General features: G+C 43.9%; 1 protein-coding gene across 2 annotated transcripts in view; it reads right to left on the bottom strand.

Moving 5' to 3' along the window:
- LOC126483878 (high affinity cAMP-specific and IBMX-insensitive 3',5'-cyclic phosphodiesterase 8A) overlaps positions 1-15,481 on the bottom strand; it is a 1,729,999-nt gene extending 1,714,518 nt beyond the window's left edge. The window contains exon 1 of one of the 2 annotated variants that reach the window (XM_050107127.1): positions 15,313-15,481. The gene's annotated coding sequence lies outside the window, so the exon portion shown is untranslated. The remainder of the gene's footprint in view (positions 1-15,312) is intronic. The other variant, XM_050107128.1, reaches the window with a different exon arrangement.
- Positions 15,482-26,571: the final 11,090 nt, after the last annotated feature.

The following is a 26,571-nucleotide window of genomic DNA, read 5'->3' as shown; positions in this document are numbered from 1 at the left end:
TTGTGCGTAATGAGTTAAAGAGAAAGAGTTACAGAGGTCGAGCCGCTCCTCACAAGCGACACACTTCTGTAGTCAATGGTGAGTAACACGTAATGTGATGTGAAGAGCGATGCTGCTGGTGGGTGGATGAGTGGAAACGGGTGAGCTGGAGTGGTGAATCAGTGTGCACCCGGTGGCAATCCGCTGGAAGGGATTATGTTCGGTGAATGCTCGGCGAATGTAGCCGGTCGTCATTTGTAATGCCAACAATGAAGTAAGGAAAGGTGATGTTAGGGTGTGAGGTGCTTTTCGTGGTTCGAGCGCGGTCCCCTTGTTGGGCTTAAAAAGCAATAAATGCGGAAGAGTGTGGAACATTATACAGCTTTGTCTACCACACGATAATACGAAGACGCGGATTGTGTCAGTATGACAATGCAACCATGGTGAAACAGAATCTGTCAGGCAATGGTTTGTGGAGAACAACGTTTCTGAAATGGACTGGCCTGCTCAGAGTCCCGACCTGAAATCAATAGCTACGCTCCTGCGCCCAGCGTCCGACATTACTGCCATTTTGGTTTCGTCTCTTGTGGAAGAATGGACTTCCATTTCTCCACAGACATTCGGACACCTCAGTGGAAGTGTCCCCAGCAAAGTTCAAGTCGTCGCAAAAGCAAGGGGCAGGAGTGACCTATAGCAATCTCCAATAATAGATGTCCGGATACTTCTGATCAGGTAATGTATTTGAGCTGATAACAAGGGTGATTGTTGTTTTTACATGGAATGCTCGAATTGCTTCCGCATTATACTGCAAATATGGTGTGAAAAGAATCAGTTTCATATTTATTAATTCCTATTAATTTGGAACGAGGTTGAGGAACTTAAAATATGGAATGGCACTGGATGAAAAATATTAGTTAAGTCGAGGAAAGCTGGGAGGTGTAGACCCGTCCACAACTACCATCGAGAAACTTCTGAAAAAAAGTAACAGCGATAGAAACCTTTTACTCAAATTGTTAACATTACCTTTCAATTTATATTATAACTTTCCTATGAATGAAGGTAAACTATAAGCAGGAATGGTTTATCATTAGTTATTCTAAGTTTTTGGAATGACTCGGCTTCAGGGAGGCTGTCGCTACTCCCGGTTCAAAAAATGGCTCTGAGCACTATGGGACTTAACTGCTAAGATCATCAGTCCCCTAGAACTTAGAACTACTTAAACCTAACTAACCTAAGGACATCACACACATCCATGACAGAGGCAGGATTCGAACCTGCGACCGTAGCGGTCGCACGGTGCCAGACTGTAGCGCCTAGAACCGCTCGGCCACTCCGGCCGGCGCTACTCCTGGCCCTTTAATTCCATTCCAACAGTCATCCTTACAACATCTACGTCCTCAGCATCGGAAGCAGTCGAGCTAAACGACAGGATTAGTAAGTGGTGCAAATAGTGTAACTTTGTTTAAACTTCCATAAAAGTGGAACTATGCACTTGCTACAAGAAAAAAGCTAGTATCCTATCGCTACAACACCAATGAGTAGCAGTTGGAACCACTCAACTATTAAAAATATCTGCATGTTACAAATTGTACGGTTATCAAATGGAATGGTCTCATTGATTCTCTAGTAGATAAATCAGGTGGCAGGCTTGGGATCATTGCTAGGAGACAGGGAAACTTTGTCTATGAAGGAGACTCCATGGAAAATTCTGACCCATAATATTGCTCATGGACCAAATAGGACCATCAGGACTTATACACAGAATGACAGCGGGTGTGGTGACAGGTATGTTCCACTGTTTGACTCATTGGAGATCGTCACGGAGATATTGAAGAATCTGAACGCTCGAGGACAGTCACCAGCGCTAGTAACAGGAAACAACACTGGAGAGAGGAATGTAGGAATGTGTTCCGACTCACCTCCGTATCGCTCCCAAAGGGAGCGTGAAGATAAGAACGAGCTGATTAATGTGCGCTCAGAGGCATTCAAGCAATCATCCTTCGTTCACTCCATACGCGAACGAGAAGAAGCTTCCCGTAAGTGGTATAATGCTAAGTACCCTCCACCACACACTTCACAGTGGTTTGGAGAGGACAGCTGCAGATGTAAGTAAACGGATATTTGATGGAAGAGCCCCTCATTCATTCATAAAGTGGACCGGATCTCACGAAGAATACACAGATTCCGCTAGGGACCTCTCTTTACCAATTGCTGTGACTGGCCACCCGTTCTGCCCCTTCCGGGGGCCTCCGAGCAAAAGCCAAGACGCTGAGCACTGCACGCGTCCTGTGCCGGTGGCGTCGCAGACACGGACGGGTTGCAGGTGTCGGAATGCCGCCACGTGGGCGTTTCCGCGGCCTATCTTAAGGAAGGTACCCTCTGCTGCGCAGTTTCCTTGTCCCGACTTCGGGGACTCCCCGACCTCTCAGGACACCGCCGCCTCCGCCTCCTGTGGGCCACCGGGCCCCGTGCGTCGTTACCTCCGTCCCACTTGCTGCGGGTCCCAGAGCTCATAAGGTTGAAGTCCTGCGTCGAAAAGATTGCTGCGGAAGATACAAAAGTTCTAGCGCCAGTGAGTTACACTATTTCCCGGCAGAAATAAAGGAATATGTGAACACTGCCCACAAATTCTGTGCTCATTACTTTCTTTCTGCGGAGTTAAAAGAGAGGGTAGAGTACGTTTATAAATTTCTAGCGGTGGCAGAGTGCAAAGACAGTAACACTTATTATTTTACATCGGAAATTAGCATCCAGACGGCAACGTACAGGACGTTCCAGGAGAAATGGTCAACATTCATGGATCTGACAGGAACGGTTTTTCGAAGCAAAAAATTCAAATAAACATGGGCTCTAAAGTACGTACCTTCACAGCGGTGAGCACAGCTTCATCTTAAATACTGTGAAACATATCTCTTCTACAGCAAATTCTTTCCAGCAGGGCGGAGTGGCCGAGCGGCTTAAGGCAGCTACTCACGGATTGCGCGGGCCCTCCCACCAGAGGTTCTAGTCTTCCCTCGGGCATGGGTGTGTGTGTGTGTGTGTGTGTGTTGTTCTTAGCATAAGATAGTTTAAGTAATGTGTAAGTCTAGGGACTAATGACCTCAGCAGTTTGGTCCCTTAGGAATTCACACACATTTGAACATTTGCTTTCCATATTTTGGGAGAAGGGTGTGTGAACAAAAACAAAAAAAATTTTTCGTTAAACATTGGCTGTGAAATGCATACCTTAAGAGCTACGAGCACTTGTTCAGTAGAGGAGATGTGTTTCACAGTAGCGAAGATGAACAAATAGTCACAGCTCGTGAGAAATGCATTTTTGACATCATGGTAACGAGACAACTTTGCTTCGAATGATCGTTCCTGTCATATGCCTTTGACCATTCCTCCTGGAACACACTGGATAAGTTCAGTTCTTATTCTGCGTGTCAGTTTGTTCGAAGTTGGTTTGACCCAGTTCCCCACTCTAATTTGTCGCGTGCAGGTGTTTTCATATCTGTATAACTAGAACAATCAAGATTTGTTCTTCGTCTACTTCCACACATCCGCCCGTTACTAAATTTACTCCTTAATGCCCCAGCATATGTCCTATCAACCAGATGTGCCCTAAAGCACTTTTCGCCACCGTTCGGTGGAGTACTTCTTCATTTTCCGACCTCACAATCTAATTGTCAGCATTTTTGTTTAACACATTTCGAAACCCTCTTATCTGTAGTCTTTATTGTCCGCGTTTCTCGACTGACTCCAGAGAATCAATATCAGAAGATGTTTTATAGCTGATTTAAATTCGATATTAACAAATTTCACTTTATCATAAACGTTCATCATCTTACATCTTCCTTACTCGGGCTTAGTCACTTATTTTGCAGACTGAATAGCGAATATATATATATATATATATATATATATATATATATATATATATATATATATAATTTCCCATTTAACTGATAACCGAGTTATTTGCAGTCTCTCACTCTGACAGATCTCAGTGTCATCAGTAAACCTTTTCTATCTCTTCACCCTGAAATGTTTTTCTCTTTAATAATTTCCTTTTGGTTCCTTCGTGAAGGTTAGAGGTATTTAAAACCTGCAAAGGCAGCTCAAAGTCTCTTCACTTTCGCATTTTCTGGACAAATGCCATAAATATGGCCTCGTCAAATATTTATGCTGTCAGCCGACAGCGTAGTAGACCATTGTGCATTAAGGTCGTTCGCGGTCAGGGTTGTTATCTGGCCGTGTACGCTATATAATGCGCGTTAACAGTGTCATATGTTGAGTGAACACTGTGAACGACATCGAGATGACGCGTATCCGTGTGGGACAGCCATAGGAGCACCTGACAGGGCTTGAAAGTGGCCTCATCGTGGGTCTCCATTCGTCGGACTTGTCCAATGTAGATTTGTGGAGCATTCGAATGTGAGAGTGGCCCAATGTTGGACTGCATGGGAACTTGAGAATACGCACATTCGTCGGCAAGGTTCCAATCGAACACGTCTAACCTCCACATGGGATGATCGCCGTATTGTACACTAAGCGCATAGTAACACCTTCAAATCTGGTCCCGCCATTCGACAACCAGTAATGGATTCCCTTGCAACACTGTGTATCAGCCCATACCATTCGTCGGAGATTCGCAGCAGCCGGTCTAAGGAATTACAGTCCCATGCTTAGGCTGCCGTTAAGGCTACAGCACAAACAGCTGCGTTTGGAGTGGTCCTATGACCGAGAAGCATGGGCTTCTGAACTGGCGTCACATTGTATTCAGCGAAGAACCGAGTTTCTACAATAACCTGGATGACCATCGTCGACGAATATAGCGACGACCTGGGCAGAGGTCCCATTCTTACAATGTCTTGGAGAGGTTGGTTACTCCTAACGTCATGGTGTGGGAAGCCATCGAGTGTGACTTCAGGTCCCAACTGGTTGTAATTACGGGAACTCTGACGACACAACGATACGTCACGGACATCCTGCTTCCTCACGTGTTACCTCTAACGCGACAGTTTCATAGAGCCATTTTTAAACATGACAATGCTCTTTCACACACTGCACGTGTCTCTAAACGCTGTCTGGTCGATGTTAAGGTACTTCCGTGGCCAGCGAGATCCTCTAATCTCCCGCCGATGGAACTTATTTGGGGTGACTTCGGACTTCAGCTTCGTCCCACTACCAGTATCCAGGATATCAAGGACCAGTTAGAACAGTTATGGACCAGAGTGCCCCGGAGAGTATACAATGGCTTTGTGACCGAATCGATGCAGGTATCTGTGTCAGACGGGGTGCAAAGTCATACTGATTATTGGACTCACATTGACAAGTTCTTCGTAAATTTAATTCGATTTTGTAATCACTGAAATAACCACATATCCTCTCAACCCGTGAAATTTCATTTCTATTCCTCCTCCCTTTCTGGAAGTTCCAGTTTTTTATCAGGCGGGGTACTTCGTGATGGTCAACAAAGCCCACAAGTGTGACCGCGTGTTAAAAGTAAAGAGGCAAGACGATGGAACAACATTTGGGAGAAAGGCTGTTTAAACCCCTACCAAGTAACTAAACCTCAAGTTTTTAGTTGTTTCCCTAAACTGAGGCGAATGGAGGATTTTCTTTTTCTTAAAAAATGTATTTATAAAGGAAACAACCGGTTTACCACCCAATTTTCCACAAGCCGAGCTGATACACCTTTCTGTAAAGGCTTCGTCGTCGACGGTATGTTAAACCCTAACGCTCTTTGCTTTTGTTAAAGATAACAACAGTTTTTCAAAGTTTTACCTTGCGACAGACGTCCGCCGTTGTTCCAGAACACCCAATAGGAGGCTACCTAATAACCTTAATACCATCTTTTAAGCACTTTAAATGTCTGATATGGACACAAAATGCTGAATGAAATATGACAACTACGAAAATGAAAATACAAGTTCACCTATCATTTAGTTAGTCAACAACCAAATTATCACAGCTGCTCAAATCTGAGATATACTACCAAAGAACCTGAAACAGTACAGCATGTCAATAAATCTTAGCAAAAGCTGTATTTAATTTTTACGTTCTGTGAATCACAGGAAAGATTCTCAATCTTTTTATCCCACATAGTACTCTGGTTGTTTTTGGCTCAGTAAAAGTTCACTTTAGATATATTTTATTCTAGGGCTTCTAACTTAAATTAAAAGTTATATACCTGTTGCGAAAACGGTGTGTTTTTATGCACATAGGCTGCGTTGTGTTTGCGCTAAATGTTGTTGTTTGAATCAACACTACATCTCAAGAACGTGTCCTACGTTCTCGTTCCCTGTGTGGAAAACTTCAGAATATTTTGTTTCTTAATAATTTGTCTACCGCATCGCCAATAACTGAGAACTCTTTTACCGTTTGTAACTAGTAAAAAAAATTCAAAGGAAACAGTCATGTCATAGAGACAATACACGTTGTATGAGGCCCGGAATATTAGCTCAAAGACATAAAAGTCTTTAAATTTATGGAAGTATGAGTATCTTTCTACTGAAGTGACACCTTCCTGTCTATCGTTGCATTATGAAAAAACAGACTCAGGACATTTGAAGACGAAGTCAAGCGAGCCCTAACTCATAACCGTATTATCAACTGAAAGAGTGTATGTACACTGCGACAGCAAAGTTACCAGCAGTTACGCGCAGTTCGAAGTTTAATAGTGCCCATTTACTAAGGAGACCAATAAACTAAAAATAAGTAAAAATAAAACGGTTCTATTAGGGTGAAAAAGGTGTGTGCAGTCTTGAGCTATAACCCAGCACCTACGCAGAGTTCCCAATTAATTTTCTCTCTCTCTCTCTCTCTCTCTCTGTCTCTCTCTCTCTGTCTGCATGTCTTTTCTTTTTGTTCAGGCGTCACCCATCTACCTCTCCAAGCGCACATTTACCTGTAGTATAATTTTCTTCGTACGGAAAGTCAATCTTTTATTTATCTATGTTGTATTTGTGCGATATCACGTCCTAGTGGACAAGCGGTCGAGACGTCTCTCCCATCCGCTGGATAAATGGCTTGATAATTAAATGGCCATATAATAGAGAAAGGTTTCTAAGACACACATGCGTCATCCGTAAACTTGTAGCCTGACTTCCGTCTAATAAAGATGAATAGAAATCAGAAACAAATCGACTCGTATACTTGCGCAACATTCTTGCTCTCTAACCGTCGTTCAGAGGAAAAGTACACCCAGCAGATGAAAGGGAATACACTTTTTTTTTTTTTTGCCCGCATCTCGTGGTCGTGCGGTAGCGTTCTCGCTTCCCACGCCCGGGTTCCCGGGTTCGATTACCGGCGGGGTCAGGGATTTTCTCTGCCTCGTGATGGCTGGGTGTTGTGTGCTGTCCTTAGGTTAGTTAGATTTAAGTAGTTCTAAGTTCTAGGGGACTGATGACCATAGATGTTAAGTCCCATAGTGCTCAGAGCCATTTGAACACTTTTTTTTGAGAACTTTAAGTAGGAGCTCACTTTTCCAAAAAAAAAAGTGCCGTTTACTTCTACGATAAAACAAGTATGCTTTCGAGTACAGATAACTTAAGTGCGCTTAATCTTTACTTAATGGAAAACTTATTTTGGTATTTGAATAAAAATTTGAAATTGTTTCGTTCTCAATATTTGATACAAACAAGTGAAAATATACTGTAAAAAATGTCACGTTTCCACCGACACATTTCGCTCATTGACTTTTTCAATGAGTTTTCTTTTCCAGTATTATCATTTAAACTGTGTACTCACAGATTAAACAGGAAAAGTGAGAAATGTTGGTAGTATGAGATGTACCATCCACCAACAACCTAGTGGTGGTTTAAGGGGCATAGAAGCAGAAGCGCGGTGCATAAGGAGCATAATTTTGACAATTTGTGTTATTTTTGACAAGTACGTAACATTCAACCAGCAATATTATAATTTCTCATACTTGTGACTTTCAGTGTCACCTTGCTATTACCTGCAAATCAGCTAGAAAAAACAGTCTAAACAGTGTCTCAGAACATGAAATCACCTAAATAAATATATTTCTTCAAAATTTACTTCGCAAAATTCATCTTGTACCAAGACTTACCATATGTATCAGTGGCAGGACCATCACTTATTACATTTAAATGAACTTGTATTTTAATGTCTCGTCGAAAACGTCGTTAGAGAGCACGCAACGGGATTGTATTGTGGGAGGGAAAATTGGCTGACTGTTTTTAAAGGAATGATTCAAACATTTCCTGAATTTTTGGAAGCTTCGGACAATGCAAATCTTACTGCCCAGACAGATTTGAAATCCTCTCCTCGAGTGTCATCCATTGCGCCATCTTGCTCGGTCCGATTGTATTTTGAAAACTCAATTTAAATCCTGATTTTTGTGCAGGCTCTTTATAGTGAATAAATAAAATTAAAGGTTTGAGTCAAGAACTTAAATCACATACGAGAAAACTGCAAGTTCAAATTATATGTGGTAGTTGGTAATTTTTTAGCCAATAGTGTTCAGGAGTGTAGAACAACGGCTCTAAAAACCAACGGATACTTCACAATTACAAGTAATAACTCTTATACTATGAAGTCGTACCTCGTCTACAGATACTAGAAGGCATGTCAACTGAAATGGTACAGAGAAAATGGAGGACTGTGAGGAAACGAAATCAAATCAGAAAAGGCTTCCATAAAGTCGTTAAAGTAAAACTGTCTACCTACAACTGTTTCGTACGCGCTCTCTCCTTTTTGCCTTCGGCCGTGTCAACTTCGTCGTTTTTTCTTTTTATCAGTCGAATTAAAAACATTTCCTTCGAAAGAAAGAAATATTTCAAAGGAGACAAATGATTAGGCCCCTTTGCTTGTTAACGAGTGACTTTATTATTTGCGTAAACCTGAAAGCAGCGTGTCATTAGCGTCAGCTCTAATTGAGAACTATTAGCACACTCAGTTTCGAACTACATTTAATTTAGCCTTATATTCCAGTCTATCATTTAATCTGTCGGGTTACATGATAGATTTTCTATTAATAACGTATGTGAGTTTTATTATTTTCTCCAGTACTTCAACTATGACGTGGTCCACTTTATTACAGTATGTTTGGGATTTGTGCTTCCTCTCTTTTCGGTGAAGTTTTCGTTACTTATCTATGTATTCGGTAGCTTAATTATTAATGTTTTTTTTAACGTCCGGGGGAGTTAGCCAGTCATGTGCGTTTGTGGTCAAACCTGCCTTGCACATTTTCGGTTACTCGTGATAGAAGATACTTTCATCATAACTATTTGATCGAAAAGGGGAGAGGAGGAGCGGCGCATAGTTGATTACAAGACCACTCGTCAATTTTCTGTGTAAAATTATCAACATCTTATTGATTGGGGGACGCAAAACAGTCGGCGGCGATCGTTGGAAGTTACTTCACGGGATGATCAGCCCCAGTGGTCTGTGTGTTGCGGTTCGAGTATAAGAAGCTACGTGCCAACAGTTCTCTCTCTCTCTCTCTCTCTCTCGCCCTTTCTTACTTTCTCTTTTATCTATGCAATGGACAGCACAGTATGTGGCGAGACTGTACGTCACGAACTATCACAGCCACAGTTAACAACTGCCTTATTCTGGAAAGTAAGTATGCTGGTAATTATTGTTTTCGTAACACCTGGTGATATGTCTACAATTCTAAAATGAATTTCTTTCATTTCCGCCAACGATCACAAAACTTCTGGTCTTCAGACTAACGGTTTTGGTCAGCAGTGACCACCTCCAGATCTGTTTTACAACATGTCCTCATATAATAAAGCTATAGTGGCGAAGTCCAGCCAACCACGCTCTACTTCTAAAATTCCGTAACGTACAGAAGTACGCTGACTGTAACCCACAAATGTGGGTTTAACGGAGTATCGCTAAATATTATCACTTAAAGTTCTAGGCATTATTTTCTGTCTGTATGTGAATGCTTATCTCAGAAACTACAGTAGGGATACTGACACAGTTTTCACTAATAGAGTGATTCACGAGGAAGTTTTGAGTCTACAATTCATAAATATTTCTTGCAAATCGGCCGAATTACGTAGGGACGTCTCATACTAACAAGGGGAGGCCGCCAATTGTGAAATTCAGATTCGATTCATACTGCGCATAATAAAAGCTCATGGCCAGAGGTGTAATGTGGCAAAGCACCAAGATGCACTTCTCAGCCGTTGTCGAGAAAATCGACAGTTAAAAGAAACCGTTACGGTGAAATACTCTCTACGATTAGGAATTTTCTACAGCGTGGTGGTGCAGCGGTAAGCGCTCGGGTTCGTAATCCGAAGGTCGACGGATCGAATCTCGCTCAATGCAACTTTTTTTTTAGTATTTGTTTTTTGTAATTCATATATATATATATATATATATATATATATAAAATTCCCGGCAATCAGTTGCAACAATTATGCATATAATAAGTTGTTGAAAGTCGTTTGTCGTGGAAAAACTGGCGACTTCGAACATCATTATGTTTTACGCAAATCAAGTTGTATTTCACAAATGTTATTAATTGTCTTCATAATGTTAACCACGTATAGTTAACGGAAGACGTAGAAACGAATACGTATAGAGTAAGTCAAACGTTCGAATTACAATAGAGACCCCACGAACACAAACTTGCTGTGGCAGGTATGAAATATAAACTCCGTTACTCGCTCGTTACACTTGAAGGACAGATGTTGAATGGGCCGAAACGAGCCGCCCCATAACAGCGTAGTTGCCTGCTAACTTGGAAAGAAGGTAGATGCGGTCCCTAGCGCAACTTATAACATCGTCGAAAATCAGTGCGGACGGGAGAGCTTTGGTGCACCCTGTTAAAAAAACGGAAAAATGGAGGCGGTACAATTGGAGAGCGATCCGCCTTCACCAACATGCATAAGCAATTCATTAATAGTTTATATATATATATATATATATATATATATATATATATATATATTTGAATTGCAAAAAACTAATAATAAAAAAATATTGCATGGCGCGAGATTCGATTCGGCGACCTTCGGATTACGAACCCCAGCGCTTACCGCTGCGCTATGACGCTGTAGAAAATCATTAATCGTAGAGAGTATTTCACCGCAACGGTTTCTTTTAACTGTCGATTTTCTCGACAACGGCTGAGAAGTGCATTTTGGTGCTTTGCCACATTACACCTCTGGCCATGAGCTTTTATTATGCGCAGTATGAATCGAATCTGAATTTCACAATTGGCGGCCTCCCCTTGTAAGTCAACTGCGCAACAAGAATGGCGCATGTCAGAAAAGAGTGTGTCTTCCGGGTTTTCTGCAGACACAGTTCCGTTGCGGTACGGATAACAGCTGCATCGTAGTGTGGGACTGCGACGGCGCAGCAACTGGAAACGTGCTCCAAAGTTGAAGTACGCGGCACAATATGATTCTTGTGGGTAAAAGGTCTTAATTGTTCACTGATTCACAGTGGAGTTCTGTCGGTATAGGGACCAATTGCAATCTCGCTTCCAGCCATGGCGGAACGATGCAAATAATAAGGCCAAGGCCTTAGAGACGTCGGTGATTCTCATCGTCAAGGAAGGCCATCGGCAACGCCCACAGACTAGGCAGTCTTTTCGAGCTGAAAGAAAATTTGGGGGAGGGGAAGAGATTTTCCAATAATGATGACGTTCACACAGCGGTTGTCGCATGGTTTCGTGAGAAAGGAGCGAATTTCCGGCGTCGAGGAACTGAACAAGTGGTGGCACTTTCTGGCCGTAGTTCGTAGAGAGTACGTGACTATGTTCAAAAGAAAAGAGTCAGGTATCTGTGTTACTTTCATTTGTAGTGCAGTATTTCATATGTTACTCGGTTTGCCATAATAATGTGCAACCTACATTCACCAGTCCCCTAGAACTTAGAACTACTTAAGCCTAACTAACCTAAGGACATCACACACATCCACGCCCGAGAGAGGATTCGAGCTTGCGACCGTAGCAGACGCGCGGTTCCGGACTGAAGCGCCTAGAACCTCTCGGCCACCGCGGCTGCCTCATGAAGGCTAGTCTCAGGGATTCTGATATGTTTGTCACTAATAGACTGCTTTTTTGTGGCAAGATCTTATGGGACCAAACTGCTTAGGTCATGGATCCCTAAGCTTACACACTACTTAATCTATCTTAAACTAACTATGGACAATATGAATAACACACACACCCATGCCCGAGGGAGGACTCAAACATCCGTCGGGGGGGGGGGGGGGGGGGGCGGTGCCGCTCGGACCGTGACCCGTGACAAGACGCACTACACCGCTCGGATACCCCGGACTGATTCAAATGGTTGATGTGGCTCTGAACACTATGGGACTTAATTGCTGAGGTCATCAGTCCTCTAGAACTTAGAACTACTTAAACCTAACTAACCTAAGGACATCACACACATCCATGCCCGAAGCAGGATTCGAACCTGCAACCGTAGCAGTCGCGCGGTTCACGACTGTAGCACCTAGAACCGCTCGGCCACCACGGCCGGTCTAGACTGATTCACGGGGAAGATTTCTGAACGCTGGATGCAACAGAATGACGTGAAATTTTGGGAGATTTTACAGGATGAAATTTTGAGTGTCTTAAAATAAGGAACCTATAGTTGGAAATGTGAAGCAAAGATTCTGCAGTCACCGCTGGGCTGTTGAAAATCTCTGCGAGAAGGTACCAGGTGATATTCTTAGTGGAGATATTGACTGTAATTCTTGGAGATCACCTTATTGCAGCACAGATCGTTTGAATGGCACATGGTGTTTGAATTTTGTGGATAATGCCTTGCCTGAAGTTGTGGACAACGTCCCTGTGCAACTGAATACTGGTTTGTGGTTTCAGAACGGTGGTGCTCCAGTTCACCTTGACCGTCGGGCCAGAGCCCTTCAGGTAGGAGGAAAATCCCATCCCTTGGCCTGTGCAATCACTGGCCTCACCCTCTTGTCGGTTTCCTACAGGGTTATGTAATCTCTCTTATGTTCTCAACGCCAATAGGAACAGTACGTGAGCTTACCGAGCGATTCTTTACAGTGTTTGATACCATCAGACGGGAGCGCAGAATGTTACAGAGAATCAGATAAAACATGGTTCGCAGTTATACATTGTCCAACGTAATTGACGGACGTAACAATGATCGCTTGCTCTACAGTAGCGAAACCAAATATTCGGGTTACGGTACTTGGCTATACTACACTGTCAAGAAACTACATTATTCTGCTGTTTCAGTTAACCTTCCGAATGCGTAGAAAGTACATAGTACTGTACAAAATTTATTTCACATTTCTGGCTATGAGTAATTTATTATTAATACACGAGACTTGAAAGTCGTCTGGCCACAGATAGTGCTACCCTTGCAAAGTTGAGCAGGTCGCTAGTACTCCGCTCTTGAGAGTGGCTACAGAGCCGAAACTGCGTAGTAGATAAAGCTTAAAACGAAAACACCGTTTAATCTTAATAGTAACAGTCGGTGCGACAAACAGATATCAGTCAAGAAATATGTCATTCCTGTGCACGCTATTTCAACTAAAACATGGAAAGTTACTTCATTGTAGCATCATGTAGAAAAGAAATCAACAAATCTCACTGGTACACTGTAAGATTAAACAACTACACACATATAGTCTTCTGTAATTCAATACATATCCGTCCACAATTGCGCGAATTACAAATAATACTGCATTGTATCGGCTCGCGGATTAAAGATGAGGGACGATGAGCCAGCCTGCCCGAATGTGGTTTTTTGCGGTTTCCCCCATCCAACTAAGTAAATACCGAACTGGTACCTGTATCCTGACTCAATTACACGCTATGGAAACACTGAGAAAACATTCTACTACAGAACATACACTTATTCTACACGGAGACAGAAGAGATACACATATTTCGTCCTACGGGGAGTTTTCGCGTCATCAAGGGCATCCGGCCTCCAACAGTCACCAACATTTCCAAAAATCCGTATAAAAATACCGACTCCGTGGAGTGGCAAGGGGAAGGAGAAGGAAAAGGAGAAGAAGGAGAGGAACACACTACATCACTCACAAATATGCGTCTCTTGGGTACTGACAACTCAATGGAGGTCCTAATATCACAACTGCAGCTCTGATGTGCTTATGGAGATTGGCACAGCAAAAACGCGAATGAAAAGAAAGTATATGAATTTTACTTTTAACGTGCATGTATTATTTAAACACGACGAGGCAGAGGTAGGATCTGAAGACCAAGGAAAAGCGATCGCAATATAAAATGGTGCAAAATGATCAAGTTTCCTCAGGAAAATAGGCGTAAGCTTTAGGAACAGACGAGTAATACACAATATGCACAAGAATCAAGAAGAATAAATAAGAACGGAGGAACAGGAACGGATGTTCGCAACGACGGAAATAAACGAAAGGTTTAGAAGTAGGGTTTAAATTTGGAGAGAAAGGATATCAACTATAAAATTCGATGATGGCAATTGCTACCTTCAGTGAAACTGAGGAGAAACGAACAGTGTAATGGCAACAGACCATGGATAGAGAGAAATCAAAGACGGACGAACGCAATGGGGAGTAGCACAAGTGAATTAGTGATAAACTTAACTTCAAAACTGAGGACCACAAAGTCCATTGGAAGCAAAACAACGTACGACAGACAAGCAAGGAGGGCATTAAAAGGAGACTAGCACTGGCAAAGATAACATTCCTGGCCTAAAGAACTCCACTAGTAACAAACTTCGGGACGGCCGTGGTGGCCGAGTGGTTCTATGTGCTACAGTCTGGAACCGCGCGTCCGCTACGGTCGCAGGTTCGAATCCTGCCTCGGGCATGGATGTGTGTGATGTCCTTAGGTTAGTTAGTCTAAGTAGTTCTAAGTTCTAGGGGACTGATGACCTCAGATGTTAAGTCCCATAGTGCTCAGAGCCATTTCAACCATTAACAAAAGTCAGGAGGAATTCCAGTGTATGCACATTACGAGCACAGGATTTTGTGGTAGTGCACACTGGAAAGAATCGAACCGTTTAAAGAGTGGTGCTATGGAAGGATGTTAAAAAATCAGGTGGAGTGTTAAAAAATGAGGAAGTTCTCCGTATAATCGGCGAACAGGGAAACATGTGGACAACGTTGCTAAGAAGGACAGAAGAATGTGTCATGTGTTAAGTCGTGAAGGAGTAACTTCCTTGCTGCTTGACTGAGCTGTATGGGGTGGGGGAGGAGGTAATATATCCAGCAAGTGATTGTGGAAATGGTACTCTGAGGTGAAGAGGTTAGCCGCAATCAGAATGACGTCCAAACCCCAAACCCCACCAAAATTATAATAAATATTACAAAGAAACCCCTTTCCGTCCTATACTCGCATGAATGCTCCAGACGTTAAAATAAAATTGGCTTTGAACTCACGGATTTTGCAGCAGTGGCGAAATAAAACGGCAGACTGGAAAAACAGGACGCAGGGAACCACCCTTCACACTGGCAGCGAAAATGAGCGCGAGGAGTTTCGGCGGAAGAAGTGAGGCTCACCGGTTGCGACCAGGGTCCTCCGCTGCTCGGAAGTCCGCAAGCGAGACCGCGACAGCCGTCACGCACTTTCTTCGCGGCGGCGGCCGTCCGCTGCTGGCGTTTATTTCGGTCCGCTGCCAGCCTACTGCGCATGCGCGCTCGCGCCTACTGTGCCACCCGCTTCCCACCCCCGGCCGCTAAGCGGATTGCGGGATTCGGCGTCGACACCGGAGTTCGCGCTGCAAGCGGGATCTCAGCGCGGGTCCGGCCGTCTGCGAGAGACAAAGGCGCCGCAGCAGCCGGCTACTTGTAGCACGTCAGCCAGGGCGGGCGCCAGAGGAAATCCGCTCACAGCAGCCACTTTTGGAGGCATCTGCTACTGAAATGCCAGCCGTTCATATCATAATTTTTATAAATTTTCTGTTATTCACCAATGTCACGTGTCGCGTCCCGGCACAGCCTCACTATATCAGAATGAAGCAAGTGCGAACTGCGTAGCGCAACCGGTTAGTTATAAATTGCTGTCAACCTTTACATCGGAGATGAGAGGGAGAGAATCTCCTTGGTTTGAAGCAAATAAGTTTCCTGAAAAATATGTTACAGAATTGCAATAGGCAGAAAAGATTGGTCAGTTTCTATGAAGTTTATTATCACATATACTTATGCGAGGTGATGGACCATAAACCACTTAGTAAGATTCAGTCTGTTTATTCGACTTGCTACTTCAAAGCTAATTACCGTTACATATAAAAAACAAGTACAAAGTTGTCACTTGTTAGCACTGAAATGTCTCTAACAAGGGAACCTCCCCATCGCTCCCCCCTCAGATTTAGTTATAAGTTGGCACAGTGGATGGGCCTTGAAAAACTGAACACAGATCAATCGAGAAAAAAAGGAAGAAGTTGTGTGTAACTATGAAAAAAATAAGCAAAATATACAAACTGAGTAGTTCATGCGCAAGATAGGCAACATCAAGGAGAGTGTAAACTGAGGAGCGCCGTGGTCCCGTGGTTAGCGTGAGCAGCTGCGGAACGAGAGGTCCTTGGTTCAAGTCTTCCCTTGAGTGAAAAGTTTACTTTCTTTACTATCGCGAAGTTCTGTCCGTTCGTTTATTGACGTCTCTGTGCACTGTGATAAGTTTAGTGTCTGTGTTTTGCGACCGCACCGCAAAACCGTGCGATTAGTACACAAAAGGAAGTGCCTCTCCAATATGAACCGAAAACATTTGATCGCAAGGTCATAGGTCAACCGATTCCTCCACAGGAAAACACGTCTGATATATTCTATACGACACTGGTGACGGCATGTGCGTCACATGACAGGAATATGTTGTCGGCCCACCTAACTTGTACACTTGGCGAATGGGTAAAAAGATTCTTCTACCTTGCCCGATTTAGGTTTTCTTGTGGATGTGATAATCATAAATTAACTTTTCACTCGAGGGAATACTTGAACCAAGGACCTCTCGTTCCGCAAATGCTCACGCTAACCACGGGACCACAGCGCTCTTGAACTAACATTTTCCTTTATGTTGCCTATCTTGTGCATGGACTACTCAGTTTGTATATTTTGCTTATTTTTTTCATATTTCCATACAACTTCTTCCTGTTTTCTCGAATGATCTGTGTTCAGTTTTTCAAGCCCTATCCACTGTGCCAACTTATAACTAAATCTGAGGGGAGTGCGATGGGGAGGTTCCCTTGTAAGTAATTGAGACAAGGACTGACAGCCTCTGTTCAACACTATTCCAATGAAACTCTAAAAATCCTACTTGACTTCCAGTTTCTGAGTGTCTTCCAGAGTCTATCACCGTCTTCTCATAGTTGAAGTCTTTATCAGCTGTATCGGCTGCTATGGGCCAACTCGGCTTGGCTGGTGTCTCGCTGCGGAATCTCCAAACTGCCGGCACTGGTTCTGAATCTGCATCTGAATCTCAGCTTCTATTCCGCTGCCTGGCCTTTTATTTCGTTTCTCATGTACTTGGGTGCACACGAGTTAATTTGTTTCACACGACCCTTTCATTTCTAAGTGATCGGACTGCACAAGAGTGACTATCGTTCCACATGACGCTCTCGTTTCTAATTGGTCAGTTTGCGCAAGAATGCCTTCGGTTCCACACGACACTTTCGTTTATAGCTGCACACAGCTTAATTTGGTTCTACACTAGTCTTTTCCGCACGTGATTGACATTCTCTCTTACTGTATTATCGCCCTGGTGTTTGCGTTTTCCGTTGCGCAAGTTTGATTCATGCTGCTTCCTCTGGCAGGAAGTCAAACACTAAGTTATTTGATCAACAAGCCATACACGGCAGCCTCCGCTGCTTACCTTGTCCCTACGTCCTGGTGGATTATTTCTTAATGTCAGCTGACTGCTTATGGAGCCTGGACTCTTATTATGGTCACAAAAGCAAGAATAAAAATTAAAATTTTCTACGGTCACAACACACGATCACACTTGGTGCATTTAAGACAATTTACCAGTTCCTGGCTCTAATGTGTTATCTTCAGAATCAGTGCCTTGTTACGAAATTAACTCGCTTCTTGCATTCAACATGTTCACCTACATTAACTGTCGTTACTACTCAACAGCTCTCTTATGTGAATAATCGTGAAATTTATCGTTACAGGGCTTCGAATTTTGGTTTTCGGCGGTGGCAGAAGGGGGCGGGGAGGGGTGGGGGGGGGGGGGGGGTAGGCTCTTGGTGCTCGCTTCCTGTTTCAGTTAGCAACATGGGGTTAAAAGTTTTTGGTTTATCCTGTACCTTTTGTATAGCGATTCGAACTCTCTTCCTCTAGCTATGAGACAGTATAATAAGCAAGGTTTGAACAACGAAACGGAGCTGGCGCGCAGGCAAAATGTGCGAATCCATTAATTGCTTTTGCAAAATATTATATTTGGGCTCAGTTAACTGAACTAATGCTCAGCTGACGACGCTATTTGTATCTGCACCGTTCAGATTTTACGTGCAAAAACGTTGGCCTTCTTTAGGATTTTACGTGCGAGAACAGTCACCCTGAAATACATCCGGACAAGAGCAATATTTATGGTTCAAATTTGGTCCACCCGTGTATCGGACAGACAAATACCTGTAATTAATAGTCGCACTGTTGTTTTGTGAAAACTTTATCTACTGCCACGACACAAGCAATATGGCTCGAAAGACAATAAGGGAACAATACCAGATCAGTCATCGTGAGAGTCAACAAAAATCTACATCTGTTGCCAAGCGAGGGCGGTCTGATATCAAAATTATGGTAAAGTAAAGGTTGGGAACTAGAAGGAAGTGTACTCCTATTGTAGCACAAAGAAAGGCGAATGTGACCTGGGCACTGTTAGGGACATAAAAGACGGGAACAAGCTTTTCGACTTACTTGGCAGTTTAAAAGACATTTCAATCAAAACATCTTGACATATTCGCGCTTTTTTACGAGTTAACTCTACATGTCGGCGCAGTAGCTCTCTTAGAGCCACCCCCCGTTACCTGTATGGTGTGGGTGTAGCAACAAATACACCCAATTTATCTGCTTGTAGAGCGAGGGTGGTCAATCTGATCCCTACTGCCCAATAGTCAGCTTTCCAACTGTCATGGTGGGCGGTGGCCGGTAGGGGTTTCAAAATCATTGTTATTAGGTTTTCATAAAATTTTGATAAAAAACACTTGGTAAGTAATTTTTATAATATGGTTTAATTTGCTGTAATTTCACTTTGTTAAAATTATCAAGCAGAGCTACTTCCCCACTTTATTAATCACCATTACTGTGAGACTGGAGGTTCAAAAAAATGGTTCAAATGGCTCTGAGCACTATGTGACTTAACTTTTGAGGTCATCAGTCGCATAGAACTAATTAAACCTAACTAACCTAAGGACATCACACACATCCACGCCCGAGGCAGGATTCGAACCTGCGACCGTAGTGCTCGCTCAGCTCCAGACTGTAGCGCCTAGAACCGCACGGCCACTCCGGCCGGCGAGACTGGTGGGCGGTTAGAAAATTTTACTACTAAGACATATACAAAAGTGGGCGCTAGGTAAACATACGATATTGCAGTGCCTATGTTGTTACGAGGAACAATGCAGTGTTCGTTCGGAAGTACATACATGTATGTCCGAAGGAAAATAGCGTCGTTCTTCTTAACAATACAGACACTGCAATACCGTATTTATCCGCCGACATCAGGCAGCGACTTCCAGTTGAAATCGCCTCCCCCGTACGGGAATTATGTAATGTTTGTACGAGTACAGTTTGTGAAGCGGGAAGGGCGGTGAGTCGTGCACGAATAACCAAAGCGTTCAAGGCGACCGCTCGCATAAAGCGGGAAATCCGGGTTCCATTCCGACTCCCGCATAATTTTTACTGTCGTCATTCCCTTGTAAAGCTAATGGTTGTTCGTGTTCGCAACTGCTAAAATGGTTGACTACCCTTGTTGTGCAGAGTGTCGGAGACTGGGGGTGCCTCTACAGGGTGATTTTCCCCACCGTGTACGTACTCTAGGGATTGTTCGCCGAGAGGATGTGGAACAAAAAATGTTTAATAAACTTATGTGCGGAAACACATGCTAGAGACCATTTATTTGATCATACTTTGTTACAGAGACTGTGGTCTAATACGCGCTGTACCATGCAGCTACAGTCACAATATGCATGACTTCCTCCTAGAGGGAGGTTCCTCATACGTCATGCCCCACTGTCCTCTCCTGCCATAGTAATTTGTCATGTTGAGTCCTACTCACTTCTCTTACTGAGTCACCTTATAGTGGACGTGATACAGCATTGTACAGGATGACTCCGTATTATAATCGAGAGCTTGCCGACATAGTGTTTACTTACGGAAAGGCAAATGGCAACGGACGACGGGCTGAAAGGTTGTATCGGAAGACCTATCCCTGCCGACAACAACCACAACACTGAATATATGCAACAGTGTTTCGCCGTTGGACTGAGACAGGGTCGTTTCAGGAAGCAGGAAATCATTACGGCTGTGCCAGAAATGTCCGGATACCAGGCTTGGAGGAAAATTTGATTAACACTGTAAAGGCAACCGCCTGTCTGTACCAGGCAGTTGGGCCGCCAGTACAGGGTAAACCAGACGATCGTGTGGAACATTCTCCATGACAATTGTTACTACCCTTACAACTTACAGCATGTACAGGGCTTACCAGTGAGAGACTTTCCACATTGCGAGCAGTTTTGTCATTGGTTTCTTCACCAGGCAACCACGATTCCGGGATTTGTGTCACCCATCCTATTCACAGATGAGGCCGCCTTTACGCCGAGTGTTATCTTCAACTTTCGTAACAGTCATGTGGCTGAAGCGCCAAAGAAGCTGGTATAGGCACGCGTATTCAAAAAACGAGATACGTAAATAGGCAAAATATGGTGCTGCGGTCAGCAACGCCTTTATAAGACAAGTGTTTGGCGCAGTTGCCAGATCTGTTACTTCTGCTACAATGGCAGATTATCAAGATTTAAATGAGTCTGAACGTGGTGATATAAGTCGTTCCACGAGCGATGGAACACAGTATGCCCGAGGTAGCGATGAAGTGGGGATTTTCCCGTAAGACCATTCCCCGAGTGTACCGTGCATATTAGGAATCAGGTAAAACATGAAAACTCCGCTGCTGGGCCATCAACAAGTGTCAGCGTTCGAACCATTCAACGAAACATCATCAGTATAGGCTTTCGGAGCCGAAGACCCATTCGTGTTCCCTTGATGACTGCATGATACAAAGCTTTACGCCTCGCCTGGGCCCGTCAACACCGACATTGGACTGTTGATGACTGTAAACATGTTGCTTGAGTCTCGTTTCAATTTGTATCGAGCGGATGGACGTGTAAGGGTATGAATAAAACATGAATCCATGGACCCTGCATGTCAGCTGGGACTGTTCAAGCTGGTGGAGGCTCTGTAATGGTGTGAGGCGTGTGCAACTGGAATGATATGGGGCCCCTGATTTGTCTAGACACGACTCTGACACGTGTGTAAGCTCCCTGTCAACCTGCAGCCATTCATGTCCATTGTGCATTCCGACGGACTTGGGCAATTCCAGCAGGACAAAGCGATATTCCACATGTTCAAAATTGCTAGAGAGTGGCTCAAGGAACACTCTTTTGAGTTTAAACACTTCCGCTGGTCACCATACTGTCCAGACATGAACATTATTGAGCATACCTGGGATGCCTTGCAAAGTGATGTTCAGAAGAGATCTCCACCCCCTCGCACGGATTTATGGACAGCCCTGCAGGATTCATGGCGTCAGATACATGCAGCATTACTTCAGACATTAGTGGAGTCCATACACGTCGTGTTGCAGCACTTCTGCGTGCTCGGAGGGGGCCATACGATATTCGGCAGGTGCACCGGTTTTTTTTTTTCCTCTCTTCAGTGTAGAAGACCAATGAGAAGTTTTGCCCTGAACCATCAGAACCAAACCAATCGAAGGACCTGAAAGGGGGGAGGAGGGGTTGTGAGGGTCTTGAGAAACAACATTGGACCATTGCAGAACGGGGTAATGTCATATATTCTGACGAGACCAAGACTGGTTTGTGACCGGACACTAGACGTATTAGGGTCTGGAGAAGTGCTAGACGATACCAGGAACGCCAATACTTCCAGGAAGTCCATCCGTCTGCAGGTGGGAGTGTAATGTTCTGGCCGCAATAACGATAGAACGGCGGACCCGTCTAATTCTACGGCAATTTGACTGATTCCCCATACCTCCAAAAGATCCTACAGACGTGAAGTCGGTGACAACCTCATACTAGTCGTTGAGACTGCTAGGTCTCGGTTATCTTCAAAGATGCAACATCAACCGAATGAGCCGCGCAGGCTAGCAGCGCGGTCTTGGGTGTCTTGTCACGGTCCGCGCGGCTGCTGCGTCGGAGGTTCGAGTGCTCCCTCTGGAATGGGTGTGTGTGTCGTCCTTAGCGTAGTTTAAGCAGCATTAAGCACTGTGTAAGCTTAGGGACCGGTGACCTCACTAGTTTTGTCCCATAAGACCTTAGCACAAATTTCCAAATTGCAACCGAATGAATTGACCAGTACAATTCTCAGACACGAGTACAATTGAGTATGCATGAGACCTGTCGAAGGTGGCCATTGCGCAGCATCCGAATCGACCTGACAATCTTCAGGACCTCAATGCAGCCGCCACTGAGGAGTGAGACCTGATACTTCAAGATAAACTTGATGGTCTTATCCAGAGCACGCTTCGTGGAGTGGAAGGACTCATCCATATGTGGCAAGGACATACTCACGAGCAAAGACTGACAATCATCATCATGAGATATTTTCACTGTTTTTATTTTCAAAATGTACACTTAGGAGATAGCCTGCTTTGTTTTGTAAATTGTTTATTTTGTTAGTAAGGTACTGTACAAAACTCAATGGGTGGACTATAAGAAGTCATTGTAGTAAACTCTATGATGTTGTGAACTTTTGTTGAGGTGTGTATTTCGCGGAATATCCGAAAATTTCTTGTATGGTGGAGAAAAAATATTGTCCTACCTCAGGGTGCCTGGTTTGTTACGTTTAGTATTCATTACCATATGCTGCAAATTGCAGAAAGTAATCTCGGATGATACATCAGCTGCAGCACACTATCTGATCAAAACTTTCCTGACATCACTTTTCAACGCGTAATTCATCACTAGACGTCATGAGAGGCAACCACCCCCCTCCCTCCCTCCCCACCAATACAAAATAAGACAGGGAATGTTGTGTTGTCAGAAGAAAAGCAGTGACGTCATACGTGGATTAGTCATTGAATGTCATTTGTGTAACACATCCATCAGAGACATTTCAGTCCTTCTAAAGCTGGTAAATTAAACTCGAAAAAACCGTAAACAGCCGTTAAGCGACGATTTATTAACGACCGGTTTCGCTACCGTAAAGCAACACCTTCAGGCTGTTAATAGTGTTACATACGAGAGATGGAACTTAAATAGTGGCAACCATTTATCCACAACCGCTACAAATGAGTTATACGTTTGCACCTGTTACTGTCCTTCAAAGTAGTCACCAGAGTTGTGCAGAACCCGTTGCCAGCGATGTGGAAGGCGTAGCTTACCGGTAGCAGGGCCTGTTCTGTTGATGGTGCGAATGGAGCTGTCTACTGCCTGTCGAATCTCTGTAACAGTTCTTAAGTGAGTGCCACGAAGCCGAAACTGAAACGCCAATCCAACGAATGGCGTCATTAGGAGTCGCCACGAAAGTCTAAAGTGCGTCAGAGCCCCAGTATGGTGTAAGTTACGGTGATTCTCGTGTACGACTGTGATGGTATTATCCTAACGCATTACGTTCCTCCACGGCAGACCTTCAATGCACAGTATTACTGTTCGTGTTTGGAGCATCACATGCGACCAGCATTGCGAAAGAAGCGGCAACACTTTCAGTGCAACCCACCCATCCTTTTGCACGACAATGTGCGGACGCATACAGCGCAAGCTGCGGCTGCCCTGTTCGGTCAATGGGACTAGGAAGTACTGTACCATCCACCATACTCCCCGGACTTAAGTCTTTGTGACATTGATTTGATTCCGAAGATGAAGGAACCACTTAGTGGCATTCGCTTCAGATCTGTTCCAGCGATTCGATAGGCAGTAGACCATTCCATTCGCACCATCAACAGAACAGACTCTGCTAACGGTATACTACTCCTTCCATATCGCTGGTGACTACTTTGAAGGACAGTAATAGGTGCAAACATGTAATTCTTTTCTATCGGTTGTCACTATTTAAGTTTCAACCCTCACAGATAAAGAGACAAAACCGCCCCCACCCAACGTTCGTTGTCACATAATCCAACCCCTTAAGGAGGGGAAGTCGTCAACAAATAATATGCGACAGAGCATTGGGACCAATAGTGCGCCGACCAGGGTGGCCGAGCGGTTCTAGGCGTTACAGTCTGGAACCGCGCGACCGCTACGGTCGCAGGTTCGAATCCTGCCTCGGGCATGGGTGTGTGTGATGTCCTTAGGTTAGTTAGGTTTAATTAGTTCTAAGTTCTAGGGGACTGATGACCTCAGCAGTTAAGTCCCATAGTGCTCAGAGCCATTTTTGAACCAATAGTGCAGCGGATGAGGCACCTGTATTTGGTTGTCGCAAGGGTAAAGCATTGAAGGCGTTCAGCTATATACAGTAGGTCCTTAATAAATCATCGCTTAACAGCTGTTTGGGGTTTTTACAAGTTCAGTTTGCCATGAATTTCGACGGCTGTGGCTGCCCATATTACAAAATCGTATGTCATCGTCTTCAGCTGCCAAAGTCGACTGATGGCAATATGGCTGACAAGTGGACAGGCGAAAGAACAACCAAAGGTAAACCAAAACCAAGCAGACTTCAAATGCTGCACGGTTGTAAAAATCGCATGAAATCAGCGGAAGGAATCCCTCGTGAGTTTCAAAGTGCTACCAGTAGTCCAGCTGGTACAATGACTGTGCGCAGGGAGGTAAAAGGAGGGATGGGGTGGAGGGGGGGGGGGGTTACAGTAGTCGAGTAGCACCTCATAAGCCACACTTTTCTGTAATCAACGCTAAACAACACTCGAGGTAAATCGCCTACTGTCCTGCGACGTCACAGGACAGTAGGTGACTGGAAACCGGTGATTTGGAGTGATGAATCACGCTGTACCCTGTGACAGTCCGATGGAAGGGTTTAGGTTTGGCGAATGCACGGACTGCGTTACTGCCATCATGTGTAGCCACAACAGGTAATTACGAAGGAGCTGGTGTTGCAGAATGGGAGTGATTCCCATGGTTAAGTTGTTGTCCGCTTATTGTGCTAATAAAACGCTAAATAACAAAGAACATGAACACATTTTACAGTATTGTGTTCTGCGTACAGTAAAGGAACAGTTTGGGGACGGTGACTGAATGGATTAACACGCCAATGCATCCTGTCCTGAAAAAGCATCTGTGAAGCAATGGTTTGTGGATGATAACATTCCTGAAGTGGTTTTGGCTGCCCAGAGTCCCGAGCTGAGTCCAATGGAACACCTTTGAGATGAGTCAGAGAGTCCACTTCACTCCAAACTCACTAACCTCTCTGGTTTCGGCTCTTGAGGATGAATGGATGCCATTCCTCCACAGACATTCAGCTACCTCACTGAAAGTGTCTTCAGCAGAGTTCAAACAGTCATCAAGACAAAACGTTGGCTCACGCCACATTCACATCCACTAAGACGTGTCCCGATACTTTTGATCAGATCGAATGCAGTAAGGCCAGTAATGATTCAATCATCCGATAGAATGTTGTCTCCCAGTCAAGGTTCCTTGCCGATAAACTGACCTGAAGTTTTCCCTGAATTTCAAACAGGTTTTTCTCGAGCAACTATTTGTCAAAACTGCGTGCAGCGTAAAATAAAAGTGGGTCAACTGATTAACTTCTACCTCTGACCCGCGAAAAGTACACAGTTTTGTTGGGAGTTTATACCTATAATATACGAAACCTGTTAATATTAACTCCTTTGTAAAGCCATCAAGAGAGAAACAAACGCTCAAAAAAGAGGGATTTTCAGGATTTCAGACAGTTACTGAATAAACTTAAGAATTTAAAAATACTGTCAGAATTTGTTCATTAAGAGCTGTGTAATCTTGTGTTGAAGGTTTAACACAATAAGTCAAGTATTAAATGTCTTAAGGCAGCGCAACTCACGGCGCGAAACTTACCCACACTATATTCATCGAGGAACTGAGAATGACTGCTCATACCAACCTCCTACAAATACTTCACAACGTTTCCAACCTTTACGCACTTGTTATATTTTCGCTGTTCATGCAGGAAAACTGCAGCAAGAAACTGCGTTTTAATTTATTATTTCTTTACTACTAACTCTGTCCGCAACAAATTTTCCGGACATGATGCCACTGAACGTATCTGCAAAACCATATCATTGTCCGACACATAGTTCGGGGATATGACGTTTCATTTCGTGGAAGTTCGGTTCTTTAAGGAACCGGGTGTAGTGAGTTTGGAGGTTGCGTACCCAAGGGCTTTCAGGGGCAACAAAAATTTGATTTTCAGTGTTTCATACACTATATTACGGGCCGAATGTATAAGTTTAAAATGTTGTCATAATCTACTTATTAAGAGGTAAAAGCTTAACGGTGAATATTTGGCACGATGAAGCAAGTATTAAACTAAAAACTGTTTATATGGCTT

The sequence above is a fragment of the Schistocerca serialis genome, chromosome 6 (assembly GCF_023864345.2).
Source record: "Schistocerca serialis cubense isolate TAMUIC-IGC-003099 chromosome 6, iqSchSeri2.2, whole genome shotgun sequence".
NCBI lineage: Eukaryota > Metazoa > Arthropoda > Insecta > Orthoptera > Acrididae > Schistocerca > Schistocerca serialis.
The sequence above is the reverse complement of the archived record's forward strand: the minus strand, read 5'-3'. Positions and strand labels throughout refer to the sequence as shown.